This window comes from Thalassophryne amazonica, chromosome 7 (genome assembly GCF_902500255.1).
Source record: "Thalassophryne amazonica chromosome 7, fThaAma1.1, whole genome shotgun sequence".
Taxonomy (NCBI): Eukaryota; Metazoa; Chordata; class Actinopteri; order Batrachoidiformes; family Batrachoididae; genus Thalassophryne; species Thalassophryne amazonica.
In genome coordinates, this window is record NC_047109.1 from 50,642,063 (window position 1) to 50,665,347 (window position 23,285).

A 23,285-nucleotide genomic window follows, 5' to 3' on the forward strand; every position below is an offset into this window, starting at 1 on the left:
ACTGGAGTTGCGTCAGGAAGGGCATCCGGCGCAAAACTTGTGCCAAATACCAATGCAGATCTGGCTGTATCCGCTATAGCGACCCCGAACAACAACATATCTTTTTACATTCAGCTTGATTTACTTTCTGAAAACATCCATCCATTCATGTTCTATACCTGGTTACTCTAATCAAGGGTCACAGGGTTTCTGAAAACAGACCACTCTGAGGGCTCCTTCACACATAACATGATTGAAGCCAAGTAGTGCACAAAGGAGGAATTGCATGCCAGTCGTGAAAAATCGGGGCTGCCTCCAACGCCTTGTACACCTGTCACTACAACTATTCATTCACACAAGCGGCAAAAAGACAGAGTGTGCCCTGTGAGAGCCTATCTGATCCCTTTCGTGGCAGCTCACGGCCAAATTCCAGGTGACACACATGAACATCTAATACTGCTTCTTCTTGATTTTAGCCATTTTACGCTCCTGTTGTAAGACCGTGATGGTAGCGCAGTGGTAAAGTTTACGTTTAGTAATCTGAGCTTTTGTAAATTACAGGTTCCTGTGACTGGCATTATTTTTTTTATTTAACCAGGGGTATTTCACCACAGGGTTCTGTATTGCATCCCCTTATTATTTATTATTTATATTAACCCAGTGATATTCACTAATTATACAGCTGGTTTTTATTTTATTTTTCTCCACATCAGTGGCACAATGTGGTGCAGCTGCTTGCACTGTGTTCGTGCACGTGCATGATGGTTCGTGCTTCCCCATTTCGTGTTTAGTTTGCAGATTTTCTTACGGTTTCTGCGTCTTTCATGTTATTTGTGAAGGGGCCCTAAATTGTGGTGTTTGTTTTTTATGGTGTGGTTTTTATTTTTTTCCTCCACAGCAACGGTGCAATGTGGTTCAACATGCTCTAACTGCTCGCACTGTGTTCGTGCGCATGCACGAATGTGCACGAATGGTCACCGGTCTGTCATGCACATCTGTGCAATCGTGCATTCTTCCCCACAGCAGGTGGAATGTTTCATGGTTCCCCATTTTGTTCTTGGTTTGCAGATTGTCTTCCGGTTTCTGCGTCTTTCGTGTTATACGTGAAGGGGCCCTTAAAATTTTGAATAACTAAAATCCAAAAACTAAAAAATGACATTGAAAACATATTTGTTGATTTGAAACAGTGTTTATATTAGTAGTGTTTCAAGCACTCTAAATTCTTTTGGATACACTTTCTGCATTTCTACGTTGTCTGTTTGACACATTGCATCACACAAAAGCTGACAAATGAGTGTGGCTGAGGAGGATTTGTTTGACACAACAAGCTGATGAGAAACGACTGTTCTAAATAACTTGAAAGAGAGAGAGAGAGAGAGAGAGAAAGAGAGAGAGAGAGAGAGAGAGAGAGAGAGATGAGGGACAATGTGAGAACAACTGAGCATATAGTAGAACTCAGCAGAGGAATGTGCTGGTGCAAAATCCACCACACTATGAAACTGCTTTGGGTCCTGGATGACAACCACCCAGACAGGCAACTACCTTCCCAGGTAGGCATCTACCTTCCACAGACAGGTGAAACACAAGCGTGTGCTTGGCATTTCTTGCAGTTACTGTGTTCCTCAGCACAGGCACCTGCATGTTGGATCACACCCAGAGAAACATGTCACATGGTCAAAATGTCATAGCTGATGTTCCCTCACAATGCTACCTGTACTCTTTATCTAAGTTCCCCAAAGTAACTTCATTGTCAATAAAGGGTTTGTTCTTCTGATTAAGCAGGAATGAGGGTCTCATCAGTAATAGACTTGAAATGACTCAGTGGAGACCAGAGGCACAGAATGGGCACGCAGCAAAGGTAAGTACTCAACTAGATAATCTGCCATTTTAAAAAAGTTCCTTCACATTTACTATGGCAAACATACACATTTACCTATGTACGGATGCTCTGCTCTACCACACACTTCTAATGACATTGTTGCCTATTCTGTGTTGTTGTTTTTTTTTGTTGTTTTTTTCTGTTAAAAACTACTGTTGCAGTGATCCATTCCTGTTACTGCCCGGGTCTTCAAATCCACAGGGAGCATTCTTGAGACACAGACCTTGGACAAGTTCAAAGATGGCTAACCTTGACCTATTTTAAGAGGTCAAAAGGTCATATTCTGTTTCCTATTTTTCTGCTCATATGGCCGAGGGTATTTTAGCATTGCATTATATTTTATGTTACAGCCTTATTCCAAAATGGAAGAAATATTTTTTTTTCCTCAAAATTCTACACACAATACTCCATAATGACAATGTTATTATTATTTTTTTTTTTTTTTAGATTTTTGCAAATTTATTAAAAATAAGTAAAACAAAGAAATCTCATGTACTCATGTATTCACAGCCTTTGCCATGAAGATCAAAACTGAGCTCAGGTGCATCTTGTTTCCACTGATCATCCTTGAGACATTTCTACGACGTCATTGGATTCAGGTCTGGGTTCTGGCTGGGCCACATTATGTACATTGTGGTTGCACCACATATTAAAACAATATTACACAAAGCGTAAATACACGTGTGTCATGCTCACTTCATTCTCAGTTATTAACCACCACTTTCACATGATTTAGGACTGAACCAGACAAATATTTATTTGTATTACAGTGAAAATGCAGTATTTTTAGAGGTTCCAGCAGGCCAGGCAGTTACGTATCGCATGTATCCAGCTTTATTTTAATGACAAAAGGCTGCAGTACTTGAGTTTAGAAAACAAATCAATGCAATTACATATTCTTGGTAATTAGAATCTCCGTATGAGGTGCAGTTGCGTAAACAAAGACTTGATTAAATCTTCTATGACCTCACTCAGATATGCACTAACTCTGTTGCTTTACACCGGTAATATAAGGTAAGGTCATCCGTCAACCCTCTGTAATTAACTGGCTGGCCTGAAAATGCACCTTTAGGACACCATTAACCTATACTCACCTAACAAGCCTGTTCAAACAACTAAATACACCAGCAAACACACATCTGTGACTGGAGAGAACAGGCGAGCAGAAAGGAAAATCCATTTCATGAATATTGGATTTCATTATGAGGGAGGAAAAAAAACCAGCTTTGCCGCAGATCATTCTTTAATGACCCAAAGTCCACACGCATGAATCTTTTAGCAACGGCTGTCTGTTTGATATGGCTGAAGGAAGAAGAACAAAACGGGAAGAGAAGTGAGGAAAGCCGCTTTCCCAGCAGGTTTTGATGAACCATGAGGGTTGAGAACCTGTATAATGGATTTGTGCAATCTTTAGGTCATCCCACTGCAGACAAATGGAGAAAAAAAAAAGGCCAAGTGGGGATTCAGTTCTCAGACAGCTGTTACAATTTCTTGGTTACAGAAACCTGAAAAAGACAAACAACAGAATTTCATCTGAAATTTGAGGGATGTGTCAAATCTCACGGGGGTGATCTTTCTTTCTGGCTTTCTTGGGTTTGAGGTTCTTATCAATATGAAAGGAAACGGATCCTGTCCTAATCTTGTCCACATAAAATCTCTAGAAGATTGCCTTGCAGCAGTGAAAAGTTGGATGTCCAGTAACTTCCTACTTTTGAACTCTGATAAGCCTGAAATGATGGTTCTTGGCCCAGCAAGACATCGGCATCAATTTGATCAGCTACCGCTTAGCCTGGGTTCATGTGTTATACATCATACTGACAAAGTGAGGAACCTTGGGGTAATTTCTGATCCTACGTTGTCCTTTGACCTCCACATTAGGGACATTACGAGGACTGATTTCTTCCATCTAACAAATACAGCAAAGATTCATCCCATCTTGTCTATGGCTGATGCTGAGACTCAGATTTATGCTTTTATTTCTTCCAGATTGAAGTATTGTAATGCTCTGTTTTCTGGTTTACCACAGTCCAGCGTCAGGGGTCTTCAAGCGGTTCAAAATGCTGCTGCCAGACTTCTGACACGAAGCAGAAGGTTGGACCACATTACGCCGGTTCTGGCGTGCCTTCACTGATTTTCGGTCTCTTTGAGATCAGATTTTAAAGTGTTATTACTGGCCTATAAAATTGTTCACGGACTGGCACCCCTTACCTGGCCGGCCTGGTTGAGCCCTACGTACCAGCTCGGGCCCTGCATTCACAGGGTGCAGGCCTATTGTACGTCCCTAGGGTGAATAAAAAGTCAGCGAGTTACAGAGCCTTTTCTCACCGCGCCCCAGCTCTGTGGAATGATCTGCCTGTGCAGATCTGACAGTCGGACTCTGTGGAGACTTTTAAGGCCAGATTGAAGACACACTTGTTTTCTCATTAGCATTTTATATGGATGTGTGTCTTCTTTTATTCCTTTTACTTATTTATGTTTAAAATTTTTATTGTGTTTTTAATCTTAATTCATTTTATTCTGCCTTTTAAATGACGTTTGTGAAGCGCCTTGAGGCGACTAGTCATGATTTGGTGCTATATGAATCAATACATTTGATTTGATTTGATCCTGACCGAACGGCCAAGAAATCTGACCTCACATTTTACTCCTCTTCCATCTATCACCAACACATTCTACCGTCTTCCCATTGATTAGATTTGTCCAGATCAGTTCAAACAGATTCTGATTCTGTTGCCATGGTTCCCAGATTAGTTGGTGTTGAAGTGACCTGAGGGATCAGAGCACGCACTCTGTTAATGCTGTTAATGATAATAATGTGTGCACCACAAAAACAATACAACATGAGCAGCAGCTTGTGCAGGTTTATGGATTGTGAGCTAAAACACAAGCTATGTACTGCAGTGAGGATGAGAAGCATCTCAGAAATCAAGAATTTCAATGACAGCACAAGTCTTAGACATCACATGTAATGAGCAGTATCAGTTATACACAGAGCTTTACAGCTGTCTTTCTCTCTCACACTCTCTGTCTCTCTTTCAACTCTGTCTGTAGCTATAAGAACAAGTTCTGTAAGTTTTTGGTACCTGTGTGAATTAGATGGTATGATCATGCTGAAGACAAAGAGAACAAATAAATGTGTGCGCTCTTCTCATCACTGGACCTTTGATATCTTAACATCTTCTGCATATGTGATAATTTGCTCTTTCTAGACAATATCTGTTAAAACTGCCTCATTAACAAGTGCCACAATAAGTATATTGTGTGTGTGTGTGTGTGTTTACAACACTAGTTTTATTCTAATCCACTGGATTTTAAGTCAGGTGCATTTAACTGTGCGCCATTTCAGACCAGAACCCATCAACCTTGGATTATTTTTAGATAGAAACTATTATTAGAAAAATAATATACTGTATGTACATCCAGTGTGGACAGGAGATCTACATGTCAATTTTGGCTTTGTGCCAACCTTTTAGTGCTGTGATGCCCTCTACGCCAATATCTACAAGAAGCTCTTAAGAAATAAAATCACAAAATGTGGAAAAACTGTTAGGGCCCTATCTTCTATTAATGTATATAGCATCTTACAATGCAGCTCAAGAGTCAATGCTGCCTTCCAATAGATGCAGTTTTCATTTTTACACCCGGCACCCATATTCTTTAAATCATGATTGTGGTTGTTCTTTCTTATCTATGCACTCACGGGTCCCTAAAATGAAGTATGGGGCAGATATAGTCCTGGTGCAATGCTAATGTGTTTGTGCCATAGACCACCAAAAACCTAGTTGAATGTTAAGAGCGTAATATTCAGACTCTGCTTTTACACTCAGTGAAACTGCATTGAAAACAACAATTAAGCGAATAAAAACTAATACTAATGGACAAATACAAAACTTTTCCTTACTGCATCAATGCTTCACCTCAGGGAGCTTTAGTGGCTACTCTCTGCTCACTTGCTTTGATGCATTGCATTCAGATCCATTAGCTAGCCAGAAAATGTCTTAGTTGAATTCCAAAGCGCCAGGTTCCAGTGCATTTTGGCTTTTAACCCTTATGAGTCCAGATACATAAACAAACATTGATGTGGACACTCAGGCAAATCCATGGGACCCCTGAGGGTTAAAGGCAATGACAGATGGTAAACCAATTGCTGTAATTCACGTTATGTCCAAAATACACCCTTGATTAAATAAGTGACTAAATACAATTTGCCTATGTTAAGTGCATAATGTTTCATAACATTAACCAATCTTCACAGAAATATTAACACATAACAGCTTTCATCATTTTTTAAAAGTTTTATCAACTTCCTTCTCAGTGTGTGATCACTTTAATGTTTCTCGTGTAAATGAAGGATGCAGTCTGGCATGCAGAGCTCAATCACAGCTGAGCCTGTTCACACAATTGTGTGCTCAACACAACACGTCTACAATTTCACACATAATACCGTATTAATGTTCAAACGCTGATATTAAAGCACAGAGTGGCAAATGTTCACACGGTGTTCTGCTCGTGGATACGTTGAAAAAGTGTGATCACAGCCACAGAGGAGACATCTGTGTGTGTGTTGGGGATGAAGTGCAACTTACAGACACACAAGCAGAAAAGCAGACTGATGACTGACTGATCAGTCATTCCATTAGCACTGCGTCGAGGGATACACATAAACAGCGTTAATTCAAGCGTGATATGCGTGCTTTCGCTTGACGCACACGCATAAGCGCAACACTGATTTTGCATACTTGCATAACGCCGTGCATGTCATGCTTTGTGATTGACTTTGATCACGATAAAGATCATAGATTGTGATCAAAGGGTGATCTCGGATCTACAGTACGTCTTACTGATTGCACAGTCAGTTCACAGCAGAGCCGCTGTTCCTTCACCTAAAGGGGCCCCTGTAGCGGTTTGATTAACATCTCTCCTGGGTACCCCTCTTTGGAGGGTTTTCAAGCATGTAAGACTGGGAGGGGACTCTGACACACAACACACCAAAGGGATTATAGCGTACATCCCATCTGTCCTGGGAATGCCTCGGAATCCTCGAGGAGGAGCTGACTTCTGAACGGCCGCAGTTAACCTCCTGCGGATTACAAGTAGAACATGGGCTGATGATGAGAAGCAATACCAGGGTACAAATGCTCTGTATTCATCTGTCAAGTTGTGTTGTGTTTGATTTTGTGGTTTAACAAACAAACATACGAATATCAGATCGTGTATCAGGGCTATCCATCCCAGGCTACCCGAGAACAAAAGACATGAAAAGATTAAAGCAAATACAGAAAAATAAACACACAACACTACTTATTACAGGAAATACTCGACCCAAAGTACCATTTAACTAATCTATATTCATTAAATAAAAATAAAATAATGAGGCTAATTAAAGTGATTGTCATTTGTAGAGTTCTGGCTGATATTCGGATCAGAAAGAGTGGCACAGAAGTAGGATTTCTCAATTGTGGTGTCTAGAAACAGCTGCTCTGCACAATTTCTATCTCTCACTGCTTCACCCACAGCTGACTGGTTGCCACATAATCTGTCGCCTGTGTGTGTGTGTGTGTGTGTCTGTGTGAACAAAATGTCAACAACAACAACAAAAATGCTGGATGGTTGTATTTTGTCAAATTTGGTGGGAATATGATTCTGTTCTTTATATTTCTGCCTAGCTCCAGTTTGTAAACCTTTAGAGCAGGCTGGTATAATGTAAGTCATAAGTCGGGATTCCATGACCCCCAGGGTATCATTATTTCAACAAATCATATAACACAAAGAAAAAAAAAAAGCTCACATGTGGTGGTTTTTCATGCAATTTAAAACAAAAATGGAATGGGAACAGTTTTTCCCTATTATATATAGGTCACATGATACACAGAAACTGTCACATGACATTCCAACAAATATGGTGCGTTACGTGTGGACAGAGTAAGAGCTTGTTAAATCTTACAAGTGATAAAAGGCAATACTTGATTTAAAATAAAATAAATGTGAATATGTAACAGGGTTTACCCTTCTATCACCAGAATTATTGGAATGACAGTTCTTGGGCTTTTTCAACATTCTGAAAATATTGCTTAAATTTTGCTCAAATCTGTAATGAAACCCAGCTGATATGAAGTCATTGGGTAGTCAAAAACATGTTTACCATAATATCTCTGCAACTAATTTTGATTGAGTTTTGATTCAAAATTCACACTGATCACTCAAATATTGGTGGTGGACTGTTATAAATGAGGGCAGCAGGGTTAGGGCCCTGTCCCACTGGCATTTAGGAGGATTTGCGTTTGGATTGCGCACAAAATTGGCTCATATTTGCTTAACATCCGCAATATCCATGAAACATGCTTGTATGAGTCGGCCGACACCTGCACACGTCCGCAATTATCCGCAGAGGCACGTTTTTCCGTTACCAGGATTTTTGAGCTGCACAAAACTTTGGCTGCAGATGACATCTGTCTTACATACTCCATACATACTCAATACATACTCAATACATACACAATACATAATCTATGCGCTGTATATTCAACGTCATCTGCTGATATCCACAACTGACAGTGATTTGCGGCTTGGCAGCGAACTGGGACAGTGTGTGAAATGGATATTTTGCGTGCCCATCATGTCCACATCACGGACAAAAATAAGTTGTAGTGACTGCATTCAGATTGGCCACGAATGAAGTGTTTTTATTACGTCTGCTTTGCATCTGATTTGCGGCGGATGCAAATCAGATGCACTGTGTTCACAGTTGGACGCCGTTCTTTGTTCTATCGGCTGCCACGCACTCTGCGCTGGATGCTGCATGTATAAAATAATTATTTCATGGCGGATTAATCATTTTATTCTGCAAATTGGCTGTTGAAAACGGCTCTAATCACCTCCTGAATCACAGAGGAAGCTGCAGCTGGGCCATTCGCACACACGTGCACGTGCGCGCGAACAAGCTGCAGAAAGCAGCTAACAAGCTTAAAGCAGCTAACAAGCGGATAACAAGCTGCAGAAAGCATTCTGAGGTGTCTAAAAAGGTAATTATTTGACTTGTTTACATTGTCAAGGCTTGATAAAACAGTTGCGTGCTTTTTCCTTCTTGTCTGCAGCTGTTACAGTATTTATTCCTATGTTTATCACAGATTTACCTTCTTGTTATAATTGTTCAGACGAGCTGCGCTCTAATGCAATTCGCTGACGTCACCACTCACCCTGTTCACTGCTTGTTTACGCCAATCAACTTGTCCAAGTCCAGCAAATGCTCCAGAGCCTGTATTGTTGGTGTGAATAGTGATGCCGACAGCCCAAGTGCGCTTCTTTTATGACTGCAATGCAGATGTCATGCACGTGCAACACGTGCGTGATGCATTCATAATACAACCGTAATACTGCCTTGATAATCACAATGCGTTGGATCTGTTTCCTCACTACATGTTATGTGTCGACGCGGGTTGAGGAGCGGACCTGCGTCTGACAGAACCCAGCGGTAAAAATAACCAGAAGGTGGTTCCCAACAGAAACAATTTATTTTTCACCTGTGCTTACAAATGTAAAACATAAAAAGCGTCCCTCTGGTGGAGTGATAAGTGGCATGTTCTCCAGCGCCCGCAAGGATTAAAGCCCGGCGCTCCTGGACTCACTACCACCGCCAAACACCCCCCAGGTGGACACGACGAACTGATTCTCTGTGGAGCAAAGAGAAGGTGAGGTGAGTCAGCAGATATAACTCTATCTTTCGCATAACACACGCTATCAGCAACACACTCAGGTCAATGTTTCTCTTTAACTTTATACAAATGAGCAGCCTCTCACAACAAGTGGAGGATCACTTATCCAACAAGCCTCCGCAGTGAGAAGCAAGCTGCACAATTCTCTTCACAATCTCAGTTTACTGTGTAACAAAACACCAAGATACTATCAACAATTACTTAATCACTTAATTACCTTTAGCGTGTGCTGACAGCATGTGTCCTCACCCTTCCCTGCTTCACGGGCTCGATATGTCAAACCCAGGCGCGGTCCTCAGCGTCTCACAAACGAACGTCACAAGGTCGAGTTCCCGGCAGTTCTGCTCAAATCACACATGACTTATATGCAGAACGCCATCCAATTATCTGCTTCAGCTGCAAGTATTCAAGGCCGCACGTGAGCCCCTGCCACAGGTGTTCCACATGACGCTAATAAGGGTGAGGACTCTTCAGCCAGCACTTTCTCCACAGACAAATCAGCCCTCATGCCACCTGGAGAGCAAAGAAAAGAAAAGAACACCAAAACAGCCAGCCACGCCCCCCCAACACACAACAGTACCCCCCCATCAACGGGAAGCCCCCCGGCGACCGAACCAACCAGGCCCGAAAACAGCACCTCCCTCCAGGGTCCACGTCAGAAAGCAGGACAGGCACCGCAGCAGGAAGGCCGGCTGGCATCAACAAAAGCCCCCAAAACATCCCCCAGAAACAAGGTCACTCACACAGGAAAAAAAAACAAACAAAAACACAAAAACCCACCCAACAACCTCCCCAGGGGACCGTCCCATCAAACCCCGGGAAGAAAAGAAAACTCCCAAACGCAAAACCCCAACACAGTCCCACAAACACAATACAAACGTAAATGCATAAAAGAAAAATAACAAACAACCCCCCCAGAATGACCGGCAGCCCAACCCCCCCCCCAGAAGGCCCACATGGCCAGTTCCAGGAGGAACAGCCAAAACCATAAGCCCAACAAAGGTCCCCAGGTGTACATGGAGTAACACGGCGCCCCCCCCGGGGACCGTACCATCAACCCCAGGAGGTACCCACCCCACAACCCCGGAACCCCAGACTCGGTCACACATGGCTGGTTGGTCCCAAGCCAACTCCCCCCCAGAGGACCGTCCCATCAACCCCGGAGGTGGAACCCGGAAGGAAAACAAAACGAAATCAAAAATCAACCCCCGGAGGACAACCAAAAACAACCCCGGGGGGATATAAACAACCATAATTCCCGTTACCCTCCCCAGCACCCCGAAAGACCCCAGGTCCCTCCCAGAGCCCCCCGGCGGCTCAATCTTGGCAAACGGCTCAAAATAGTAAGCCGGAGAAGGGAACAGGAAAAAACTAACCCAGCTCCAACCCCAAGGCGCAGCAGAGAACTGGAAATGCGTCCAGTGCCACAACTCGACCATACCCCAGCCTCTCGGGAGGGGTGGAACTACCGAAATGGCGAACGACAACAGATCGGCCCACCCCTCCGACTGAGGTAAGTCTCCGCTGCACCACACCCCGGCAACGCCAATGACGAATGGTACAAAGGCTCACCGAGGCTGGAGTGGAACCGGGCCCTAACCAAACCAAAGAAACGCCTCTAACACCCCCCCCCCCCCCTAGATGCAGAGGTCTTCTGAGAATGCTCAGCGTGACCAACCTGCACCACCCCACAACCCACAAGACAAACGGTCTTGGGGCAAGTGAGGTTGGGGTTAGGGATGTAGAGAAATAAAAACAACAAAATAAAACGACCCAACAACCCAAACAGAAAATACCTAAAACCACATACAAAATTGACAATTAGGTGAGCCCTTCAATCACTCCACCAGATACGCCCCTAACTCCCCGAACACTTATAAACCCCTAATCAAAGAAAACAAAACATTTATTTGTGCTGGAATTTATTTATTTTTTTTTATGTGTTATTTTGCCTGTCCCAGAACACTTGGAGTTACGTCGCCGTTATTTCTCTTGACGCTTACATGTCGGGGCAATACAGACATCTCTACTCGTCCGAGCTGCATGGGCTCGTCAACAGGAGGAGCTGGAGGTCCTGTCGGAGGAGCCTCAGTGGGGCGAAGAAGAGGCGGCCCAGACCTGTGTCGGGGAAAGCCCCGAGACAAAGAAACCCGCTCTGATGGGCGTCCTCTCTCGCGTCCACACTCCCTCATCTGATCATCCAGACGAATCACCAACGATATTAGCTCATCTAAATCGTTTGGCTCATCACGGACCGCCAGCTCGTCTTTTAGTGCCTCATTTAACCCGTCTACAAACACGCCCCGTAAAGCTACGGCATTCCAACCGGATTGAGCAGAAAAAATCCGAAAGTCCACGGAATACTCCGCCGCACTCCGCCTCCCCTGCCTGAGATATAGCAACCGTTGAGCACCGGTATTCGTTTTCACCGGATGGTCAAAAACCAATCGGAACTCCCAGGAGAAATCCTTAAAGGACCCTAACAATGGCGAGTTGTTACTCCACAACGCAGTGACCCAAGCTAAGGCGTCGCCTCGGAGCAGATTTGTTACATAGGAAACACGACTTCCATCGGAAGAGAAGGAAGCCGGTCGCTGAGTAAAGACCAGAGAACATTGCATCAGAAACAAAGCACAAGCTTCGGCGTCTCCCGCATAAGGCTCCGGATGACAAATAACCGGTTCGAACACCGAATCCCTGGGTGACGGAGTTATCTGCCCCGGTATCGATGATGCCACAGCTGGAGCTGCAGGAAGCGGAACGGCTTGCGCTGCAAGCTCCGTAACACGGGCATCTGTTTGTTCAATTCGATTTGCGAGATGCTGTAATTGCTCCCATATTTTCTCCAAGTGTTCTTGCACCTTTTCGGCAAAAGGAACCACCTCTGCCGCTGGGTCCATTATGGAATGGCCGGGAACTACTGTTATATGTCGACGCGGGTTGAGGAGCGGACCTGCGTCTGACAGAACCCAGCGGTAAAAATAACCAGAAGGCGGTTCCCAACAGAAACAATTTATTTTTCACCTGTGCTTACAAATGTAAAACATAAAAAGCGTCCCTCTGGTGGAGTGATAAGTGGCACGTTCTCCAGCGCCCGCAAGGATTAAAGCCCGGCGCTCCTGGACTCACTACCACCGCCAAACACCCCCCAGGTGGACACGACGAACCGATTCTCTGTGGAGCAAAGAGAAGGTGAGGTGAGTCAGCAGATATAACTCTATCTCTCGCATAACACACGCTATCAGCAACACACTCAGGTCAATGTTTCTCTTTAACTTTATACAAATGAGCAGCCTCTCACAACAAGTGGAGGATCACTTATCCAACAAGCCTCCGCAGTGAGAAACAAGCTGCACAATTCTCTTCACAATCTCAGTTTACTGTGTAACAAAACACCAAGATACTATCAACAATTACTTAATCACTTAATTACCTTTAGCGTGTGCTGACAGCATGTGTCCTCACCCTTCCCTGCTTCATGGGCTCGATATGTCAAACCCAGGCGCGGTCCTCAGCGTCTCACAAATGAACGTCACAAGGTCGAGTTCCCGGCAGTTCTGCTCAAATCACACATGACTTATATGCAGAACGCCATCCAATTATTTGCTTCAGCTGCAAGTCTTCAAGGCCGCACGTGAGCCCCTGCCACAGGTGTTCCACATGACGCTAATAAGGGTGAGGACTCTTCAGCCAGCACTTTCTCCACAGACAAATCAGCCCTCATGCCACCTGGAGAGCAAAGAAAAGAAAAGAACACCAAAACAGCCAGCCACGCCCCCCCCCAACACACAACACTACATGCATTATACAACTGTGATTCTTCATCATATATTCGCTATACATTATTCATATATCCGTAATTCATACTGGGACATTTGTCATTTTTGGCCATTTTTGTTGCGGACGACAACGAACGCCAGTACTTTGTGTACTCAATTCATGCACAATTAATCCTTTCCCCAGTTGGACAGAGCCCTTAGTGGTTAGCACTGAAATGGAGTAAGCAGTTGAAGATGTGTGTGCGCGCGTGTGTGTGTATGTGTTATAAGATGTCAAAAGATGTCAGAATATGAAGTCATGCAGTAAAACAAAACACCTTTCTTGCATCTCTGCAGTGAAAGGAACTAAAGCTGATCAAAGGCTCAAACGGATGAACAAATAGTTTGCTTTCAGTATATACAAATTAAATCATAATGAAGTCATTAGGATGTCATAAAATGACTTCACAGCCCAGAAAACACATTTCTGACATAATGCTTTCATAATATAAAGTTTCATCACTGTGCACAACATACATCAGCCCTCTGATACCTTTTGGTAAATCTGTGTCTACCACCCCTTGTTTGTTTGAGCTAACTTGCTGTGGACAGAACAGGCAGAGATGGAAAATGAGTCCTGACTGGGCTGTGACACCTTGCGAATGGCAATTGCAAGGGAATTTGCTTGATTTCGTGCGAAGTTCACTGGGAGTCACAATTCCCTCTCTTGATTCGCAGGGCATCACAGGGCACTGCATTCGTTGCACATGGATTTTGAATGCTCCCAAAGCTATTGTGAGTGTCAGGAAGCCCTCTGAATGTAGTAACTCATAACATGCGAGAATTGTGAGAGCACTTGGTGAGGGGTTGACAACAGATGAAACTACATTGTGAGTAATTTGAGACAAAAATGAGCTACTGACTTCCCATGGGAAACATGCACAAACTGCCCTGGGAGCATGACACAATAGCAGAGATGATCGGAGAGAGACAGCACTTCTGGAACTGACGGAGACTGCCAACCTGTGTGCATGCATGAGGACAGACCTCTATGCCAATTGGGATTATCTTTAATTTTTATATAGAGGACCACAGCAGGAGTGCACAGAGATGGGCTTGAATACTGGTCATTCCAGAGAACCGAGGAGGACATCTGTCCACAGGAGAATGTCAAGTGTGATTTGTGCATGATGGTGGCATGCAGCCAGGAACTCTTCCCACTGGACATTACATATGTCATCCTGCACGTGCAACCTGTGTGTCATGGTGGCATGCAGCCAGGAGCTCTTTGATGGAATGGACATCTGGACATTACATATTTCATCCAGCGGCTGGCGATTGCACGTGATCCATGCATGACAGTGGTAGCCACGACCTCTTCCCATTGGACATTGCATATTTCATTCTGTGGCTGGTGAGTGAGTGTGATCAATGCATGACAGCACCAGTAACAATCTCTTCGATGGCGTGGACTGCTGGACATTACATATTTCATCCTGTGGGAAACCACTCTACAAGTGGGTGAGTGCCCTGTTCACAGTTTTGTACTTGTTGTATTTTTTTCTCCTCCATGGTGCCATGCTAGGCTTTAATATGATTATTTCTTATCTATTTTTTAATATTTTTTTAAACTGTATTTTATTTTGTTGTTATTTACTTCCTGGGTGCAGCTGGTGGAATTTACACAGCCGCTGTTCAAATAATAGCAGGATAATATCAGCTGAGCACTTTGTGTGTAAACATGTCACCATTTCAGAGCGAAGGCTGTGCGCAACAGTCACGAGAGCTCCACGCAGCATTTGAGCAGTACTCACGCAGTATCTATGCAAACATCTTTCCAGCGAGTCTGTAGAAAATTCGGCTGACATTCTGCCCACATGCGCCAATGTGTTATTCGTACCAATTCAGTGAGATACCAACTGCGATTTGTTCAGCATTCGCATATTTGGTCACAAATTCACATCTCCAACTCCTCTCTGACAGCTGCAGCTCAGTGTGATGGGACACTTAAGAAATAGGGTTGTATGACAGTATGCAGCACCTTTATGAATGGAGCATAATGGAAAGGAATGTAACTCACTGAAAAAAGCTACATCCACCAATGAGCCAAGGAATGTATCGCTGATGCAGGCTTGTGGAGGTGGGGGTGAGGGCAAATTCAGTCACCCTTTTAGTTGGCTGCACCTTCCCTCTGGGAACTGGTAATCACAATAACGCCCACATTGGTATTGCTTTTTCCCCTCAATCTGTGAGCAGCCCATTGTGTCCCCCATTCTTAAATCAGAGAGCTTCAACTGTACATGAAGGTGGAACAATCCAGGCATGAAATGAATGTGGCATCCAACATGGCAGAGCGAATAAATAAAACAACCAGCCCCAGCAAGACATAAGCCTCCATATGGATTATTTCATTCTCAACCAACTCTAAGTGGCTCATCCATCCTTTGTGCAGCAGACAGTCCGTCCTCCGAGTGGCGTTACCCTTCCCGTCTTAGCCAGTTACTTCCTCTAACATAGTGTTTCTCTCACGCTCCACTTTCCACATGCAGGGAGTATTAGAAGTGACATCTTCTGCCTGATCTCTTCACAGGCAGCAACTGCTCAAGATTTATGGAGGAACCACTAAATCCCAACCAAAACCCAAAGGGTGCCAACACAGGTTCTAGGCCCCTGTAGTGTACTCATGCGTATGAAACAATTTACAGCTGTGGCTTGCAGTTAAAAACAACAAAAATATAAAACAAAATTCAGTCACATTTTTTTACACTTTCAGAAACCTTCCAGAGGATGCTGAAGATTGTCAACAAATAAGACTGACACACAGCTGAATAAGGTTTGTTGAGGCAGTGCTGTCTGACAGCTGAATACCCATTTCCAAATCAAAAGAAGGCATTCTTAAAATAACCAACATTTTCACTATAACAACCTACAACATAATAAAAGAAAATAAAAAATGGATCCTCATTGGCTCCTCAGATTAACTAACAAATGTCACTCTTTTTAATATGATACATCCATACATAGCAGTAAAAAAAATTGGAATATAAAAATATCAGCAACTGGCAGCACATTTTCTGTGAAGGTAAATATGTTGCAGAATATAAGAGCAGGCCCACCTGATGTAGAATAATAAAAGGCATCAAAAGTCTGAAGCATGCCGTGTGCACGCTACACATCACAATATAAATGTGCAAGTATATGTACGCTTGTCTGTAATGGTGCTTTTGACTGTATATGACTTCATCATACAACTTCTCTGTGACTTTAATATGAAGTTATTCATACCAATCAACTACAAATGATTTGTTAATCACTTGTCAGATGGGGGGGGGGGTAATCAAACGAGAAGAGTTTGGAATAATGACTGACAGTTAAACATCATCCTCAATCAGAATGGTGCAGTCTGACTAGAGTCCCTTCAATGAGAGAGTAATGACATGACGAGTCAAAAAGAAAAAAAAAACTGTCACGTGACTTGTAGTGCCATCTTGGTTACAAAATAGCGTTCACTGTTAATCTGTCTGCATGTAAATCCAGATATTTTATTTATTTAATTCCTCAAAATGCTGGGTTGTTGTGCATTTGGATGCACAAATAGACACAGCAAGGGCTTCAAGATGTACAGATTCCCTTCAGATCTGAACAGAAGAAAAATTTGGGAAAATAAAGTCAGCCGTGTGGGATGGAAGCTGACTTCATCATCACAGCGTTGTGAGGTAAATTTATTGTTCAGTCCCGTGTACAGTAAAACTCACCTAAACCGTCATCGTATAAACTAGATATTCACAGTCACTGGACAAAAAAAGTCCCTAAGATGTGAGGGTTGGTAAGGGTAGACCTTACCTGTGTGAAGCGCCTTGAGGCAACTTTGTTATGATTTGGCGCTATATAAATGAAATAAATTGAAATAAAAGTTTTTGTATTGTTTTCCATGTAATAAACACTGTATATAACAGACTTTGTATAACGGATTTTCACTCACATCAGATAAAATACCCATCCGATCAAAATGTATTTCCATTAAAAACCTCGAGCAGTCTGGATGTGCACAGTAATAGAGGTACAACTTAAAGTTCACCTCTGACACTCGCCGATTTGAGGAAAGTGGGACTGGAGTCATTTCTGTGATTAAAAGACCAACCGTTTCTTTTTTTCACACCGTGCTCAGACTCAGACCTGCAGCCTGGACGTGCACCTGTTAAATCAGACACAAAAGGCTGTGATTTGACACTTTTCTGCTTTAACTACTTTATCTGCCATCATATAATAATTTTTGCAGCATGCACGCTGATTACCAATGGATCAGAAAAGTCTGCAACTTTACAGCATGGAGTCTGAAAAAGAAGAAATTATACAGTTTACCTTTAATCTGAAGGTGATTATTGTAGAAAGAAAAGCTTGTTGAGGGTCAAATTAATCCAAAATAAAGCATAATCCAGAGATGGAGAAATTTAAAACTGTCACACACGTCATTGCATGACACACAGCTGCAGAAGCATAAATCAGGCTTTACATTAATTAAATAAATCATCATAAATTGTAAATTTATGTAAATTTGATAGCTTAACTATTTTTATATTTATTTTGATAGTACCTGTACCTGGATGTGTTGCTGTATGTGCTTAACTGATTTTAAAAAATGTTGAAAACACACAGGATGATCAAAATATTGAGTTGTTATTATTTGTTGCTTCTACATTGCTACCATAAAAGGTTCATTGCATAAAAGGTTCATTCTGTAGTTCAGTGCAGTTGGAACCAAAATGGCGCCATGTTTTGAGTTGATGTTACTCTCGTCAATCAAGGAGTCTAAGTCTGATCCCCCCCCCCCCCCCCCCCCCCCCCACACACACACACACACACACACACACACAGACACACTGGAAAAAGTGGGTATAGAAATTGAATGAATGTCCATAGTCCATGAATGAATGTTCATAGAATAACAGTATTACTACCAGCTGCAGCTTCAACTGGCCAAATAAACATCCTCATAGAGTAAAGATTGTGTTATTTCTTGTAAGAAATGACACACGGTGAACAAAGATTCCAACATGATGTGTGTGAAGAGTATACTTTGCTACAACTTTCAGTAATTAGACTTAAAGTCTAAAACTGATTTCACACTGCAAACAAACATTATAGCAGTTCAGACTGAGACCACCTCTTTTGGTTGCATTTAAAAATCCAACATTTAGTGCAGATTGTGAGCAAATGTCACAGCTACCAAAGGTTTAGGGGAAGGGTTGGAGTTTAAATCAAACTTGGTGGCATTTTACAAGTTCTCCAGATGTCCTCAGTACCCCGAGTATCCTTCTCATCATGTTCCCGACTACCTCCCAGAGTTCACACACATGCAGCTTAAAGTAAACGGTGCCTGTAAATTGTGGTGTGAATGTGAAACTGAGATGAGAAGTATCACTTCCATTGTGAGAGAAAATCAGCTCCAAAATTTTAGACATGTGGCACATTTTTCAGCACAATTCAGCACATAGGTGCCTCAGTGATAAGGAGCCCAGCGGCTGGAGAAGGTCATGGGGACGTACAAATTTCGCCTGGCTCTAGCAGATAGATGGTTATGTTTGAGCAGTAGAGAATGTTGGTGGTTGATGGTTGTCTGCTTAAGTGGTTGTCATCCGGGACCCAGTTGGCACTGCAGTGTGGTGGATACAGGGACACACAGCACTAGCTTATGCTCCCAGACTTGACTAAACAGCATCCAATCGCCCCAAACCCTGAAACAAGATAATAAGCATGCAACGGATGAATGGAAAAAAAATATTATGTTCATGATCTTACAAATTATAACAGTGTTCTGAATATGTGCATTTTGGCCTATATGTAGTGGTTTATTTTCAGCAAAGACTATTCTCTGCCAATGCCATAAACCTGTGACCAGTAAGGAAACAGAACATCATCTAAAACCTGTAACAGGACCAGGGGCGTAGCACCAAATTCTGGGCCCTAGGTACTAGCCACATTGAAGACACCCCCCCCACCACCACCACGTTATGTTCTTTTTTATTAACACAAACACCAAATTTCTAATGCGTAGTCAAACCAGGTCTAAATCATGTATACCTTAGATCACACCTGGGAGTCAGAACCCTTTTTAAAGTTGGGGGAGCAATATTGAGTTGGGGGGGTCTGGGGGACCAAATTGCACCATTTGGTCCCCCAGACCCCCAACTCAATTTAGCTAGCTTTCAAACTCACCTTTCTTTTCAAAGAATTTGGTTAGCAGCTGCTTTCTCATTTAGTTTTCTTTCCCTGTCCTTTTTTCTCTTCTTTTTTGAAGTCCGGACTTTGATTTTTTTTAGGAAAGACATATTTTATTTCAGCCTAAACACTAGGGCTGCAACTAACGATTATTTTACTAATCAGTTCATCGGTCGATTATTTTTTCGATTAATCATTTTGTTTTGTTTTGTTTTTTTACTTACATGTGAGTTTTGCCATTATTTCTTTAAGTGAGTTATTATTAAAAGGCCTTTATCACACAACATCAGCATTTGAGCTTGTAACAAAGTTATGTTACATTCTCGTCAAAAACATACCTGGAGTAGTGTTTTGTTTTATTTTGCACATACATACATCACCGACACACCACAAAGAGATTTCTATCAGGTTTAGATGCCTACAGCAACTATCTCAACCACTGACAACATATTACAGCAAGAGTCCACAGAAGTATTTTAAAGGCTTGACGAAAGTGTAATATGTTATATTTAATAAGATATGTTCATGAAAAAAGACACAATTGTGCAGTTTACTGCATTTTATTTTTTTCTTGTGTAAAAGAACAGCTTAGATGTGGTTTGACCAAAACAAATTGTCATTAAACTTAAATAAAACAGGAATGAAGTGGAGGTTTAAGAGTCACTAGGTGTTCACAGGAAACAGTTATTTCTATATTTATTTATGTTCATTGTTAGTTGGTTTAAATTTTCTCTTTTGTTTTATCAGATTCTTTTTGTCTGTTTCTCTAAAACTGTATTGTGGCATTATTAGTTATTATTATTGTTGTTGTTTCTATTATTATTATTATTATTATTATTGATATATAAATACAAATAAATGAATAAAATATTACAATTTGTAATACATTTGACTCTTTTACGACAACAAACGCTGAGCCATGAATTATTATAAAGAAAATAAATTTGCTGACATTGAAACATTGAAAACGCCATAGACATGCTAAAGCGTTAGCATCGGTCCCGTTTTTAAGTTATAAACAGTGGTGGGCACAGATAACCAAAACATTAACTTTGATAACAGATAATCAGATAACTGAAAAGTCATCTTCGATAAAGATAAAACAATAAACCACCCAAAAATGTATCGGAAGTTACAGATAACAGATAAATTCCAACATTGTCTCTGGTACATTTACAACTACTAATAAAACAAATTTAAGTTTTAATGCCACAATAGCTTCTAGTAATATTAAAAGTAACAACAGACCCAAACAATGAGACAACATTTTCATCTTTGAACATTCTGCCCCTGCTGGAAGCACTTGTTTACTACAGAGCTCCCAGCACAGAGGCACTCTGAGAGCAGCCATAAAGCCAACTCTCTATCAATCACAACACTCCGGTCAGGCGGAGGTCTTGAAAAATCAAGTCATGCTGACTTATGGTTTTGATTTATAAATAACATTAATACAGATAGAATAACTCCATTAATGTCAATTCTGTCATTTATACAAAGTTAAAATATAGCATATATCTTTTAATGTTGAACAATGCACTAATTCTGAGGTTTTGTAACAAACACAGACAGACCGCAAAGGATTCTGGGTAAAAGTGCCTCTGCTAAACACTGATTGGTTCAGTCATTCATTATGTAAACCAACATGTTAATGTGATGTCTGTCGTGCGTTGGTGTTTACAGATAAATGTGCTTTTGTAAAATATTCCATTTTTTTATTTGTAAAAACAGGCATTTTTACGGAGCCCTGGAAGTGTCATCGCAAAATGTTTTGCATGTGGAGAGAATGTGCACACGTTTTATGATGTTGTAAAACGTGCTTTACACTGTGCGAGATGATTTTTCAAGCAGGAATTTTTTGGACCGAGTTTCAGGTTAATCACGCATCCTGCATCGTGTAGTGTACATGGAGTAACAAGCTGCGTTTAACATCTCAGGACCACCTCCTGATCGCAGATCGTATGGTCTAATGAAAATCAAACCTGTTTGATATTATTCTGGTCGGCCGTCGTGAGGGTATCCTGCTGCTGAAAAGCTACAAGCATCTAACCGCTTACACTGTGCCTGTGCAAACACTGCAGAGCTGTCTTGTAATGTTATTTTATTTTATTTTTTTGCTGTTGTTTTGTTTTGTTTTTAAACTTCATTTGTGAAAAAAAAAAAAAAAAAAAGCCATTTGACAATCATCTGATATAACCAGGGTCAAAATAAATAGAACACTGCCATCTGTTGCCCAGATGCTCAGTACTTAGGGCGAATACTGCCATGAACATTACTGGCCAGTAGATGGCAGTAGAGGCCTTGAAAACAAAATTCCAGATAATCCCTGTCTGCTACATTTAAAATGCGTGGAATTTAACAAACGCAAATACAATAACAACGTCTATAAACCCAGAGAATATATTCATGAGAGTTTTAGGCACTAGTGTTTAATGCTGTTGTCCGTGGAGTCTGAACAGAGTGTCTGAAATGCATTTGTCCTGTCGTGAACGTACTGAAATTACATCATCCTACCCATAATGTTTTAAGTGAGCACAGCATGTGCTCACTTAAAAATTAGCACATTACTTTAAAATTAAAACATATATCTGATTTTTCACTTTATAAAACTTCAGACATGACAGTAATTTGAAATAACTTGTCCAAAATTAGTTTGGTTAAAATTTGAACCATAAGTTAAAAATGTATGCCTCTGGATGACTTAGGTGGTATTGCCAGCAGATCGGTATGGTGTTAAAGGAAATGATTTTTTTTTTTTTTTTGGCCATTTCTCCTTTGTCTACAGAGGATAGAAATGCTTTTCATAGAAGCAGCTCTCTTCTGTTAGCAGAGGGTATAACTGTCCATCTGTTACAAAACTTTTAACAGATAGGTGCTGAACTGATTTTAAATTTTAAAAATTCTTGTCGCTGTTCAGCTTTGTTTATCGGTCTAAAAGTTATTGGACAAAAATTAATCGGAAGATAATTGGTCCGATAATGGTTTTTTAAGTTATCTAAAAAGATAATCCAATAATGAAAACATTATCTTTGATAATTATCTGTTATCGGCTTATCGGAAGTGTGCCCAACACTGGTTATAAAATACATCTATCAACTGTTTCAGAAGACCATAACAGGTCAGATTAACATAAAAAGATAAATGTTACTCACAGACATATGCTCTTTGGGGTTTTAGTGGGGAAAAATAAAGTTTAAGCGAAATAAAACACTGAATCAACAAAGCACCAGATCGAAGCAGTGATTCAATCTGTGAATCACTGCTTCGATTGGTTCAAGGTTCAAAGCAAAGCCGTGCTGCAGAAACGGTTGATTTATATGGAAGAAACGAAACATTTGCGGTAAAACAAAGTTATTTAACAACTAATTGATGACTAAATTAGTTGACAATTATTTTAATAATTGATTAAATCGATTAGTTGTTTCAGCACTACGTTTCAGCACTACTAAACACCTCTTTCTGTCAGATCCCGTTTGGAATGTGTGTGTGTGGGGGGGGGGGGGGGGGGGGGAGTGTCGCCTGTGCGCCTGGACTAAACCATTGTACAACTGTGCAGGGGTGGAAGGGCCCTCAGAGATCTTTCAGTATTATTGTTAGAGCAGAATTATGTTTTGCAACATTTATACATTCATTCTAATTATATTCTTTTACAACATGAAGTGTATGGACATTAATAACATACAACACAAAAATTTATTTAATGCCAGTTTTTTGTGGGCCTCCCCATGCTCTGGGCCCTGG

General features: G+C 41.6%; 1 protein-coding gene across 1 annotated transcript in view; it reads right to left on the reverse strand.

Moving 5' to 3' along the window:
• iglon5 (IgLON family member 5) overlaps positions 1–23,285 on the reverse strand; it is a 556,035-nt gene that overhangs the window by 375,101 nt on the left and 157,649 nt on the right. The gene's annotated exons all lie outside the window — the stretch shown is intronic.